Source organism: Glycine soja, chromosome 10 (assembly GCF_004193775.1).
Source record: "Glycine soja cultivar W05 chromosome 10, ASM419377v2, whole genome shotgun sequence".
In the NCBI taxonomy this organism is placed as follows: Eukaryota; Viridiplantae; Streptophyta; class Magnoliopsida; order Fabales; family Fabaceae; genus Glycine; species Glycine soja.
The window spans coordinates 25,965,185-25,976,997 of record NC_041011.1 but is presented as its reverse complement, the minus strand read 5'-3'; the positions used below and the strand labels follow the sequence as shown (position 1 = coordinate 25,976,997).

The following is an 11,813-nucleotide window of genomic DNA, read 5'->3' as shown; positions in this document are numbered from 1 at the left end:
ACATAACATCAATTATTAAGTAATTAAAGGATTGAAGTTATATTTTTCATACATAATTATTTCAAAATCATACTATTAACAAAATGACATTGGAATAAATTGGATTGATTAAATTTAACCCAAATATTTTTTTAAAAAATGGATATGAACTTGATAATGATTAGTAAAATGAGATGAGTTAAACAAACTACCATATATGATGTAAATGTTTTAGTTAATTCAAATGGAGTTAGTGTGTGTCTGGCTTTAGGTCACGTAATACTTTATCCTCATTGGTCCAAAATACTAGTTTCTACATTTTAATTCAAAATTGATGTAAAAATATAGAGAACTTGCATCTTCAATATGTGTTTGAGCACACACTTAAGCAAACAATTAAGAAAAAATTGATTGGCTCTTGTTCTATGCACAAGGAAGAAGCAGAGGAAGAGTAGCACTTGTTGCACGAGACATTTGTGTGGACAAAGGACTAACGTAAGTATCAAAGTATGAATCATCATCTTCAACATTAACACCAATTGTTTTCCCGTTTAGAACCAGTGACCACCTTTCATCACAAGGGTCTTGAACATAAAATACCTGTTTAGCTTGTTCAGCTATGATGAATGGGTGATGTGTCATCATTTTCTCCTATTTTTTAACCCTTTTTGTCACCATTTTAATTACTAATTAGCCTTAATTGTCAAATTAATTATGCAGTTTTATCATTTGGGCCTATTGGACTAATTTTGTGTTTTTAATTTAATTTCAGGAGAATTATAAGCAATTGGGCTTGAATCCCGAATTGGGCTTGGACTTGAAGAGAGCAGACAATTTTATCAAATCTTATCTTATCTAGATAAAATCTTATCTTATCTAGATTTTATCTAATCTAGATATTATTTCATCTAGATCTTATCTTATCCAGATTTTATTTCGTCTAGATTTTATTTTATCAAATCTTATCTTATCTTGCCTAGATTTTATTTTATTTATGGGCTTGGACTTAAAACAGATTTGTAAGCTTTGGGGCTAAAACTATATAACAACACCAAGGTTCTAGTTTTAGGCTCTCTCTCCTATTTCATTTTTAGTTTTAGGCTTCTCTTCTTCTTTTAGACACTTTTTCATTTTGGAGAGCAAGAATATATTTAAGTTTTGCGATTCTAGTTTTTACTATTCATGTAGCAATAAAATTTTGTTTGCTGCTTCAATATGCAATTTTGTTCTCTACTGATTAATGGAAGGCTAAGTCTCCAGCGTTGTTTTCTCTTGAGGATCAAGCACAACTTTCTTTGAGGTTCTATTATTACTATTAAATTCTGATCAATTTTTCCACTTCACCAATTACTCTGTATTTGTTGCTATTAATCCATGCATGCTTAGTGCTTGATTGATTGTCTTTGCGCTTAATTTACGTTCATGCTTAATGATCATTCATGATTAATTGGTGTATGTGTTGCTTAATCACATAATGAATGCCTTATGTTAAATTTTGCTTAGTAATTTAATTTAGGGTTGGATTAAGTGGTTGAACTGATAAAGGATAAATTCTCGTAACCTAGGATAAGAGACTTGCTTGTTAATCAATGGGAAACAATGTGTTTTAATTATGATATTTTCTAATTCAATTTTACTCGCTGTTTAATTTATAAAAACAAACAAACTCCCCCCCCAATTTGTTACTGTTTTATTACTATCTGTTATGAACGTTTGGTTGACCATTGCTCGTTGGGAGACGACCTAGGATCACTTCCTAGATACTGCATTTTTAATGTTTATTTGATTTGGGTATGTCCTCGATCAAATTTGGTGTCGTTGCTGGGGAGTAGTGGTCCAAAGGTTCATAATAGCTAGTGATTCGTGTTTTATGTTTAGTTGTTTTACGTTTACTTCTTTTGTTTAGTGTGTTTGTGTCGTGTTAGTGTGGTATTAGTATGTTGTGTTAGTGCGTTGTTCTGTTTTATTTGATGTCCTGTTTTGCAATTTAGTAGTACCCCTTGTTCAGCGTTTTCCCTATTTCAGTTTTATGTTTTGCTGTGAATAGTGCTTATCGACGAAATTAGAGACTGATTCTGTGTTACTATTCACACAGCATTACATTAGCGACTGAATTAGCGACGACTGTTTACAATTTAATTGACATTTATTGTTTTGATGGTTAGGGTTATTATTTTTGGCTGAATTTTTGTGTGGTAGGTTCTTTTGATTCATATTTTGTGTGAAAAATACCTGGAACACTTGGTGTGGCTGGATTTGAGAGATTCAAAAAAATTTGAGAACTTCTGTTTAGCAAAACTTCAAATGACCATAACTTTTGCTCCAAGTATTAGAATAACTATTATTATATATACATTTAGGGTAGAAAAAAATTTCCCATATTGTGGCAGCTCGCTAATTCCGATTGGGGACTCCCAAACTCCAAAAATCAGCCATTCACTAAGTTTTTTTTTAAGTATTATTGTCCTATTTTTCTAAACTTTGCTTAGGTAGTTTTCATAGTTCGACTTTGAATTTTTGTTTGAATATTTTTGTGCTATCTTTTCATGATTTTAGGGTGTTCCTCACAAAATTTCAGCTTATTTTGATATCGTTTGAGTATAGCTATAGTTTTACCCCCTTGTTAGGTACTGTTGAGAAACACATTATTTGTTGCATATAGTGCATGGCTAGGGGCAATCCAGGTGATTTACAACCCTTTGATCCTGAAATAGATAGAACCTTTCATAGATTAGTTAGGCATAGTGTGCATCCTGGTCATTGTAGAAGCAAGCTTCATGATGAATCAAGATTAATTCAAAGAAGTTTTGATGATAACAAAAGTGATGACAAAAAGCTCAAAGGTCAAGAATACTTCATGATAACAAAGATGATGATCTCAAGAATCAAAGAATAAGTTCAAGATGCTCAAGATTGAATCAAGAACACTTCAAGTTTCAAGAGGAAATTTGATTTCAAGAATCAAGAATCAAGATTCAAGGTTCAAGCTTCCAAGAATCAAGATCAAGATTCAAGACTCAAGATTCAAGAATCAAGAGAAGAATTAATCAAGATAAGTATTAAAAAGTTTTTTCAAAAACTGAGTAGCACATGGATTTTTCTCAAAACATGTTTACCAAAGAGTTTTTACTCTCTGGTAATCGATTACCAGATTGTTGTAATCGATTACCAGTAAGCAAAATGGTTTCCAAAAAGTTTTCAACTGAATTTACGACGTTCCAATTGATTTCAAAAAGCTGTAATCGATTACAATGTTTTGGTAATCGATTACCAGTGTGCTTGAACGTTGAAATTCAAATTCAAAAGTGAAGAGTCACATTCTTTCACAAAAAAGCTTTGTGTAATCGATTACACTGATTTGGTAATCGACTACCAGTGATAGTTTCTGAACAAATCAAAAGATGTAACTCTTCAAATAGTTTTTTACTTTTTCAAATTGGTTTTAAGTTTTTCTAAAAGTCATGACTCTTCTAATGGTTCTCTTGACCAGACATGAAGAGTCTATAAAAGCAAGGCTTTGTTTTGCATTTCATTCATTCAATTAATCATTCTACACATCAATCTTTTCAAATTGATTCTTTACACAAGCAATTTTTCCACTTTGATTTCTGAGTCTCTTCGAACTTTTTCTTCTTCTTCCTTTTGCCAAAAAAGCTTTCCAAAGTTTTCTGGTTTTCTAAACCTTGAAAACTCGTGCTATTCATTCTTTTCATCTCTTCTCCCTTTGCCTAAAAGAATTCGCCAAGGACTAACCGCCTGAATTCTTTTTGTGTCTCTCTTCTCCCTTTTCCAAAAGAACAAAGGACTAACCGCCTGAATTCTTTTGTGTCTCCCTTCTCCCTTGTCAAAGAATTCAAAATGACACAGTGTGAGAATTCTTTTGATTCTTCCCTTTCCCATATACAAAAGATTTCATTGGACTAACCGCTTGAGAATTGTTTTGTATCCCCATTCACAAAGTTTCAAAGGTTTAACCGCCTGAGATCTTTGTCTTAACACATTGGAGGGTACATCCTTTGTGGTACAAGTAGAGGGTACATCTACTTGGGTTTGACTGAGAACAAGAGAGGGTACATCTCTTGTGGATCACTTCTAGTGAAGGGTACATCCACTAGGTTGTTCAAAGAGAACAAGGGAGGGTACATCCCTTGTGGATCTTTGCTTGTAAAGGAATTTTACAAGGTTGAAAAGAAATCTCAAGGACCGCAGGTCGCTTGGGGACTGGATGTAGGCATGGGTTGTTGCCGAACCAGTATAAAAACTCTTGTGTGTTTTTCTCCTTTTTCCCTACTCTTTTAATTTCCACTGTGCATTTTAATTTCCGCTTTTACTTTTGGTCAAGTTTCTCTTCTACTCCTTATTCACTTAACAACATAGTAAAAGCCTTAGAAGAGTAAATTTTTAATTAGTAAAGGTTTAGGAATAATTAATTCAACCCCCCTTCTTAATTATTCTGAGGCCACTCGATCCAACAGTCATTCTATGCATTTTAAGCATTCTGAGCATTCTGTTGAGGGTGATTCTGAATATTTTGATTTTGAGAATTCCACTACTAATTTTTATACTGAGAACATGGCTCAACCTCCACCTCATGAGAGGACTCTTAGGGAGATGGCTGCACCTAATTTCACTTATGAAAGCTTGTGTATTCAATATCCTGATGAGGGTGTTCCATACGTTCTCAAGATTGGACTAATACATTTGCTGCCCAAGTTCCATGGTCTTGCAGGTGAAGATCCTTATAAGAATCTTAAGGAGTTCCATATTGTTTGTTCCACCATGAAGCCCCCTGATGTCCAAGAAGATCCTATCTTTCTAAAGGCTTTTCCTCATTCTCTGGAGGGAGTGGCAAAAGATTGGCTATACTACCTTGCTCCCAGGTCTATTTTCAGCTGGGATGACCTTAAGAGGGTGTTCTTGGAGAAATTCTACCCTACATCTAGGACCACTGCCATCAGAAAAGACATTTCAGGCATTAGGCAACTTAGTGGAGAAAGCTTATATGAGTACTGGGAAAGATTCAAGAAATTGTGTGCAAGTTGTCCTCACCACTAGATTTCTGAGCAACTCCTTCTTCAATATTTCTATGAGGGACTTAGCAACATGGATAGGAGTATGATTGATGCTGCCAATGGTGGAGCTCTTGGTGATATGCCCCTGCTGAGGATAGGAATTTGATTGAGAAGATGGCTTCCAACTCCCAACAATTCAGTGCAAGAAATGATGCTATTGTTCTTAGAGGAGTCCATGAGGTGGCCACGGATTCATCTTCATCTATTGAAAATAAAAAGCTTGAAGGAAAACTTTATGCCTTGGTCAACCTAGTAACTCATCTTGCCATGAATCAGAAATCTACACCTGTTGCAAGAGTCTGTGGTCTATGTTCTTCTGCAGATCACCATTCAGATCTTTGTCCTTCTTTGCAGCAATCTGGAGTCAATGAGCAACCTGAAGCTTATGCTGCAAACATTTATAATAGACCTCCTCAGCAGCAAAACCAACAACAATAGAATAATCATGACCTTTCAAGCAATAGATACAATCCAGGTTGGAGGAATCATCCAAATCTAGGATGGACAAGTCCTCCACAACAACAACAGTCTATCCCTCCTTTTCAGAATGCTGCTGGTCCAAGCAAGCCATATGTTCCTCCTCCAATGCAGCAATAGCAGCAACAACAACAAAGACAACAAGCAACTGAGGCCCCTCCTCAACCTTCCTTAAAAGAGTTAGTGAGGCAAATGACCATCCAGAATATGCAATTTCAGCAAGAGACAAGAGCCTCCATTCAAAGTCTGACAAATCAGATAGGGCAGATGGCTACTTAGATGAATCAAGCTCAATCCCAAAATTCTGACAAATTGCCTTCACAAACTGTGCAGAATCCAAAAAATGTGAGTGCCATCACCTTGAGGTCTGGCAACCAAATTCAAGTGCCTCCAACAGTAGTAGCACCTGCATCTGAACCTGTCAAGCTTCATTCTACATCTGAAAAAGAGGATGAGATAGTTGCACAAAAGAGAAAGCTTCTTAACAAAAAATTTCATGCAGGTGGACCTTCTTCTAGTAATTATGACTTACAACAGCCTCTTATCCCTCTTCCATTCCCACCTAGAGCAATTCCAAACAGAAAGATGGAAGAAGCAGAAAAAGAGATCTTGAAGACCTTCAGGAAAGTAGAGGTGAACATACCTCTACTCGATGCCATCAAGCAGATTCCAAGATACACCAAGTTTCTAAAGGAGTTATGCACCCACAAAAGGAAGCTCATAGGCAATGAAAGGATTAACATGGGTAGAAATGTGTCAGCATTGATAGGTAAATTTGTTCCTCACATTCCTGAGAAATGTAAGGACCCAAGTATTTTCTGTATACCTTGCATTATTGGGAATAGTAAATTTGAGAATGCCATGCTAGATCTAGGAGCATCAGTTAGTGTCATGCCTCTGTCCATTTTCAATTCTTTATCTCTTGGACCTTTGCAATCTACAGATGTAGTGATTCATTTGGCAAATAGAAGTGTTGCTTACCCCACAGGTTTCATAGAGGATGTGCTGGTTCGGGTTGGTGAACTTATTTTTCCTGTGGATTTTTATGTTCTTAATATGGAAGAGGGATTTTCCCATGGTTCAGTTCCAATTATTTTAGGCAGGCCATTTATGAAAACAGCCCGAACCAAGATAGATGTTTATGCTGGCACATTGTCTATGGAATTTGGTGATATTGTTGTTCATTTTAACATTCTTGATGCCATGAAACATCCATCTGAGGATCATTCTATTTTTTGTGCTGAGATAATTGATCATATTGTTGATAATTATATGTTTGATTTTGATTTTGTTCTTTATGGTAGGAAACATCCATTTTATTTGATCTGCATACTCGTCATTCCTTATGCATTGAATCTAAATCTGAGTTTGAATTTGATCTTGTGTCTGATTTTTATGCTAAGAATGAATCTGAATTTGAGTCTAGTTCTGATTTTCTGGGTGTTGTACCTCTTGATGTTAATTTTTTAGAGTCAGAATGCACTAACCATGTTGCAGGAAGTACATATACTTCTGACTTGCTTTATGAGGTACAGGCTGAGGAACCTTCTTCTTCTCCTACCATGGTTCCTCCCACTGTTCAGCCACCACCCACACCAGAGTTGAAGCCCTTACTAGCAAACCTCAAATATGCTTACTTGGAGGACAAGGAAAAATTTCCGGTGATCATCTCTGCCTCCCTTGCTGCTGAGCAAGAGGAGAAGTTGTTGCTAGTTCTCAAGAAGCACAACAAAGCCATTGAATGGACTTTAGCAGACATTCCTGGTATTAGACCATCTACCTGCATGCCTAGGATACTGTTAGAGGATGAAGCTAAGCCAGTGAGGCAGCCACAGCGGCGACTCAACCCCGTCATTCTAGATATGGTGAAAAAGGAAGTGACCAAGCTCTTGCAAGTTGGAATCATCTACCCCATTTCTAACAGCTAGTGGGTGAGTCCAATCCAAGTGGTTCCTAAGAAGACAGGCCTCACAGTGGTCAAGAATGAAAATGATGAGCTTATCCCCACAAGAGTGCAAAACAGCTGGTGAGTCTGCATTGATTATAGGAGGCTGAACCAGGTAACCAGAAAAAATCATTTTCCCTTGCCTTTCATTGATCAAATGCTTGAGCGCTTGGCAGGTAAGTCTCATTACTATTTTCTTGATGGTTTTTCTGGTTATCTACAAATTCATATTGCTCCTGAGGATCAAGAAAAGACCACATTCACCTATCCCTTTGACACTTTTGCCTATAGGAGGATGCCCTTTGGCCTAAGCAACGCCCCTGGTACCTTCCAGCGGTGTATGCTTAGCATTTTCAGTGATTTTTTAAAGAGTTGCATATAGGTGTTTATGGATGATTTTACTATTTATGGATCCTCTTTTGATACATGTTTGGATAGTATGGATAGAGTTCTTAGTAGATGCATTGAAACTAACTTTGTGCTGAATTTTGAAAAATGTCACTTCATGGTAGAACAAGGTATAGTTTTAGGGCATATCATTTCCAGTAGGGGCATAGAGGTAGATCCTACAAAAATAAATGTTATTTCACAATTGCCTTACCCCTCTTGCGTGCGAGAGGTTCATTATTTTCTTGGTCATGCAAGGTTTTATAGGCACTTTATCAAGGATTTTAGCAAAGTGGCCCTTCCACTATCCAGTCTGCTGCAAAAGGAGGTGGAGTTTGATTTTGATGACCGGTGCAAAGAGGCTTTTGATTGCCTCAAGCGTGCGGTGACTACCACCCTTATCATTCAGGCACCTAATTGGACAACCCCATTTGAGCTAATGTTCGATGCATCCAATTATGCATTGGGGGCTGTCCTTGCTCAAAAGATCTCCTTACTTCACCCTACTTCTCTTCCGCCATGACTTAGGGAGTTTTCTTTCTTCTGTCTCCTTCTTTACTTTTATTGCACTGGTCCAAATTGTATTGATTGCTTTGATTGTTCTTGATCTTATGATTGTGCTACATTGAGGACAATGTGTTGTTTAAGTGTGAGAGGGGGAGAAAATTGTTCTTTAATTTTGTTGGGTATTCTAGTTTAATTTTATTAGGTTTTCTAGTTTAAGTTTGTTAGGTTCTAGGTTAATTTTGTTATTTTGGTTTTATGTTTGTGTACAACATTGCATGTTCCTCTTTGAATTTTGGGTTATGTACAGGTAATGGGTAATTGTTTTTGAAATAGGAGTTTCTTGGCATTTTGTGAATTGAAATCCTTGTTTTTCTCTACATGTCAAGTTAGTTTTGAAGGTTCGAATTGAAAGTGATAGATTTACCCTTGGTGAGAATTTGAGCCATCATCATCTATTTTATTCGGTGTGTTTTGCCCCATTGATTGCTTGCACAATAGCCTTGGCTTGACTCTTGTTGATACTTCTTGCTTCACATGCATGTTGGGAGATGATTTTGGCATTTTATTCTTACAAGCCTCTAGCCAAATGAGCCTACCCTAAATTAATTCCTTTGATAGCCCCTTTGAGCCTATGTTCCCCTTTCTTTTTTTTGAGCTCATTACAAGCCTTAAGTGAAAAACCATGATTTCACCCTACCCTTAAGGAATTTTGGAGCTTTGGAATTGTTTTGGAAAAAGTGTGAGGGGGGGGGGGGGTATGTTTCATTGGATGATATATTTTTGTTGGCCATGCTTGATGATGTATTTTGGCCATGCTTGATGTATATACATATATTGCATAATCGTTGCTTTATTTTTCAAATGCTTTCAATTGCTACTGTTTTGTTCACGTTAAAAAAAAAGAAGAAATAAGAAAAAGAATGAAGTTGAATAAATGAGGTCTTGGTTTGAAGACTTGGATTGGTTTAAGGACTTGGTTGATTTTGTTTTGGGTTTACTTTTTAATTTTGGTTTTGGGGTTTACTTCTTTTTCTTACTTCCCACTTATTCCCCATTGCTCCTCTGTTCCTTTGGGTTTTAGCTACTATCCCATACTTTCATCTACCTTGTCCTTGGCCCCATTACAACCTTAAAAGACCTTTTGATCCTCATGTGCATGTGTTTGTGATGTGGTTGTCAATTTTAGAGTCTTGCCAAGTCTATGTGGTGTTTGTTTTCATGGGTGCTTTGAGAGTAAACAGTAGCCTAGACACTTGAGAGATAGAGTGCATATCTTGTGAGGCTTTATCACTTTTCATTCTTGAGCTGATTGACTATTTTTCCATGTTTGAGATGCTTGGATGATTTTCATGACGACCTTGATTCTTTAACTCTTTACGTGTTGGATGTTACCCATTCTTTTCATTCCTTGAGATTCATTGAGAAATATGTAATTGTTGTTGTGTCTGTTTCTCTTTAATGTCTTTGGTTTTGTCCCTTGCTTTGTTTTTTTTTTTATTTTGCCCAGGAGTGCAAAAAGCTAAGTGTGAGGGGATTTGATGTGTCATCATTTTCTCCTATTTCTTAACCCTTTTAGTCACCATTTTAATTACTGATTAGCCTTAATTGTCAAATTAATTATGCAGTTTTATCATTTGGGCTTATTGGACTAATTTTGTGTTTTTAATTTAATTTCAGGAGAATTATAGGCAATTGGGCTTGAATCCGGAATTGGGCTTGGACTTAAAGAGAGTAGACAATTTTATCAAATCTTATCTTATCTAGATTTTATCTAATCTAGATATTATTTCATCTAGATATTTTCTTATCTTATCTTATCTAGATTTTATTTCGTCTAGATTTTATTTTATCAAATCTTATCTTATCTTGTCTAGATTTTATTTTATTTATGGGCTTGGACTTAAAACATATTTGTAAGCTTTGGGGCTGAAACTATATAACAGCTTCAAGGTTCTAGTTTTAGGCTCTCTCTCCTTTTTCGTTTTTAGTTTTAGGCTTCTCTTCTTCTTTTAGACAATTTTTCGTTTTGGAGAGAAAGAATAAATTTAGGTTTTGCGATTCCAGTTTTTACTATTCACATAGCAATAAAATTTCGTTTGCTACTTCAATCTGCAATTTTGTTCTCTACTGATTAATGGAAGACTAAGTCTCCAGCATTGTTTTCTCTTGAGGATCAAGCACAACTTTCTTTGAGGTTCTATTTTACTATTAAATTCTGATCAGTTTTTCCACTTCACCAATTACTCTGTATTTGTTGCTATTAATCCATGCATGCTTAGTGCTTGATTGATTGTCTCTGTGCTTAATTTACGTTCATGCTTAATGATCGTTCATGATTAATTGGTGTATGTGTTGCTTAATCACATAATGAATGCCTTATGTTAAATTTCGCTTAGTAATTTAATTTAGGGTTGGATTAAGTGGTTGAACTGATAAAGGATAAATTCTTGTGACCTAGGATAAGAGACTTGCTTGTTAATCAAGGAGAAACAACGTGTTTTAATTATGACATTTTCTAATTCAATTTTACTCGCTGTTTAATTTACAAAAACAAACAACCCCCCCTCCCCCCAATTCGTTACTGTTTTATTACTATCTGTTATGAACGTTTGGTTGACCATTGCTCGTTGGGAGACGACCTAGGATCACTTCCTAGATACTGCATTTTTAATGTTTATTTGATTCGGGTACGACCTCGATCAATGTGTCATTCTAGTAAGTGAGTTTCTTATGATCTACCAATGTAAATCCCACATCATTTGTCCGTACATCAATATTGTTGTCAACCCACTAACATTTGAAAACACAGACAATGAATTTCACATAGGTAAGCTTCTAGATTTCTTCAACAAAACCAAAGTAAGACATGGAAGCTACACAGGGATTGTCATCATGTACACTAACAAAGTGTTGAGATTCAGCCCTTAGGGTAACCCCACTGTTTTGCATTGTACTTTTCTCATCTTGGGCTTTTGTATAGAAGGAATACTTGTTTATATCGTATCCTTGCCAAGTTATAACTTTTCTTTTAGGCCCATCTGCTAGCTTTCTTAATGTTTCATAAGCATTATCATCAGCAAAGATTGTATCTTTAAACCAATCCAGGAAAGTCTTGTTATGCTCTTTCAAGACCCAGTTCTTCGACCTTTTTGGATTATTTTCCTTCACTAAACCTTCATGGTGAAGTATGTATGGAAAAACTTCATTACTGTTATTCAATACATACAAATGAGCTTGTTGCAAATCTACATGCAATCTTCTTGAACCCTTACTTCTCACCCTTTTGTCATGCCGAGACTCGGGAAGCCCAACAGGTTTTGCTTTTTCAATGTACTCTGAACAAAATTCAATGGTTTCTTCTGCAATGTACCTTTCCATAATAGATGCTTCCAGACGGTGTAGATTCTTTGTATACCCTTTGAAGATCTTCATGTATCGCTCAACCG

The 11,813-nt window shown here is 36.0% G+C and overlaps 1 non-coding gene across 1 annotated transcript; it reads right to left on the bottom strand.

Annotated features, from left to right (window-relative positions):
• Positions 1-4,929: 4,929 nt before the first annotated feature.
• LOC114372713 lies at positions 4,930-5,036 on the bottom strand. The gene has a single exon (XR_003658282.1). It is a non-coding gene; the product is annotated as a small nucleolar RNA R71 (small nucleolar RNA).
• Positions 5,037-11,813: the final 6,777 nt, after the last annotated feature.